This window comes from Brassica oleracea, chromosome C2 (assembly GCF_000695525.1).
Source record: "Brassica oleracea var. oleracea cultivar TO1000 chromosome C2, BOL, whole genome shotgun sequence".
NCBI classification, from domain to species: Eukaryota; Viridiplantae; Streptophyta; class Magnoliopsida; order Brassicales; family Brassicaceae; genus Brassica; species Brassica oleracea.
This window is the reverse complement of record NC_027749.1, coordinates 47,297,591-47,299,749: the sequence shown is the minus strand read 5'-3', so window position 1 is coordinate 47,299,749 and position 2,159 is coordinate 47,297,591. Positions and strand designations below refer to the sequence as shown.

Below are 2,159 nucleotides of genomic sequence, written 5' to 3'. Positions count from 1 at the left end.
TCAAGGAGACACAAAAGCAGAAGATATCATCATGAAGAACCGCTTTTAGTACCTGAAAACGGTAATCTTCAACAGTGACCAATTCCTTGTTCTCTGTAAATTTCAGATTAATCATGTATGGATACATGGGAACAAACGTGATACATGTTGAAAGTAAATTGACCATTATGGTTGATGCATAGATTCTTTGTGAAGATAAAATTATTCATCGCAAAATATTGATATGTGTGTTACAACTCACAAGTATAACAACCAGGACGACGAGTTAGTCTGGTGGTAAACGGCTTGCATGTTATTTAGAGAATTGATGTGATCGATGTGGCATGTTATTTAGAGAATTGTCCAGATTTGTATTGGAAAGATGCATCTGCAGCCACAAGGGTCTGACAGACTCCATTTACCCCACATGGAAACCAGAGCTACGTACATAGAGGTCCCTAAAACTAAATTAATTATTTCATTGACTCAAGTTTTTCAACTTTGCTCTACTTATATATAGTGTTATCCAGTCTCTTTTTTGCCATCTTTCATCACTCTCTCTCCCTCTGTTTTCGCAGCTTGCTCAACAAAAGGGAAAATGCAGTTGTAAATACATTTCTGGTGGTATATTCAAGGTACTTATTCATCTTGACTACGACTAAGTCTTCTCAGTGAGTTTCTCTGTTTTTCTAGATTTGAGAAGTTCTGATTTTGTTTTTTTTTTCAATCTTTGTTCTTTGGCTGAATCTATTGTTCACAAGTTGTGTGTGGAATGCGCTTCTTTCTCTGTTTGTAGTTTATTTTCATGTTTTTTTTTTGGGTTTCTGTATATATATACAAACATGTATGAGTCAGACATAACAAATTCTTGATGTTTCACTTCAGGTCAGAATCTCACTATTGTATTGTTGGATATGTTGAATATGACGTGGAGGCTGCTCTAGACTCCTGGTTAAGAGATCTGTCAGTTTCAACAACAAAACTCTAGAGCCCACGATCTTGGGATTTTGTGGTAAAATGGTTGTTGAGAAATCCATTCCCTTCAAATGGATGCAACCCGAGAGAATGATCTCGCTCTGAGTTACACATTGTTGGGATTTTTAGATAAATTTCAGTTCTTGATCTGAGGAACCCCAAACAAGAAGCTGCTATTAAGTTACATAAATTTTACAAAAGATTTGGTACTAGGTGAAAGCTCGCAGGCTGTGCAGTGCTCGTGGAGCAAAGCTGTTACCTGTTAGTGTTTTGATCTCAAAACTTCTGCTGTTATTGTGTTGTCGTGATCTTATGTTGTATGATAAATCCCCTTTGTTTCAATCACAGGCAGAAACTCTTAGACTTTGGTGAGGTAAAGAGAAGTTATATATCATTCTTTGATATCGAGAAACATGAAACCGTGAATTCCAGGTGGGATCTCGAGCTTGGACAAGAGCAGATGAGGTTGGTAAAGGTTTGTGACCTTTGACATCGGTATGGACATAACCTTCATTTACTATAAGTTGCTCCACTTCCAGAGTAGAGACCTTCTACTGGTAATTACTTCTCACAGCCTCCTTTTTTATGTCAAAAGGTGTGTGCCAATCAAAAATAAACTTAGATGTGTGTTTAACTGAAATGTTACAGGTTTGATATTGGCAAGGACAAAGAAGTAAAACTTGTGAAGAAGTGTCTCGGCTGAAACTTCAGCATTAATTAAGTACCTTGGTCCGGTTAGTATCTATTTCTTTTTGCTGACATAATTATGCTTTGTGTATATGGAAAGGCAAGCTTCTGAGGTTTTTCTGAAAGACGAGAAATTCTTTTACAAGAACAGTGGAGATATGCTTCAAACTTCTTCTATGAAAGATAGTGATCCACAAAAATTTTGGTGCTCAGCACATTAAAAGTGTTATATGTTGGGAAGAAGGGGAAGTTTCAACAGTTAAGCTTCTTAGCCGGAGGAGCTAATGTTGCTGCATGAAGATTTGTTGTTTAAAATGGTGTTCTTAAGGCTGTTTGGCCATTGTCCATGCTTGGTAGCAATTTTTAATTTTAGTATAATAGATCATATAAAAATATAGATTGAAGTTAACCGTGTTGTGAGTATTGTTTTATAGCTAATAAGAAAACTGTGAAAATTTAATTTCAAAAACTTCAAAAAATAAATGAGTATTACAGAAGTTTTTTAAGTAATATATAAG

General features: G+C 35.7%; 1 long non-coding RNA gene across 1 annotated transcript; it reads left to right on the top strand.

The window, feature by feature from the left end:
• The first annotated feature begins 313 nt into the window (after positions 1–313).
• LOC106326253 lies at positions 314–942 on the top strand. The gene is made up of 3 exons (XR_001267178.1): positions 314–433; positions 558–614; positions 865–942. It is a non-coding gene; the product is annotated as an uncharacterized LOC106326253 (long non-coding RNA).
• Positions 943–2,159: the final 1,217 nt, after the last annotated feature.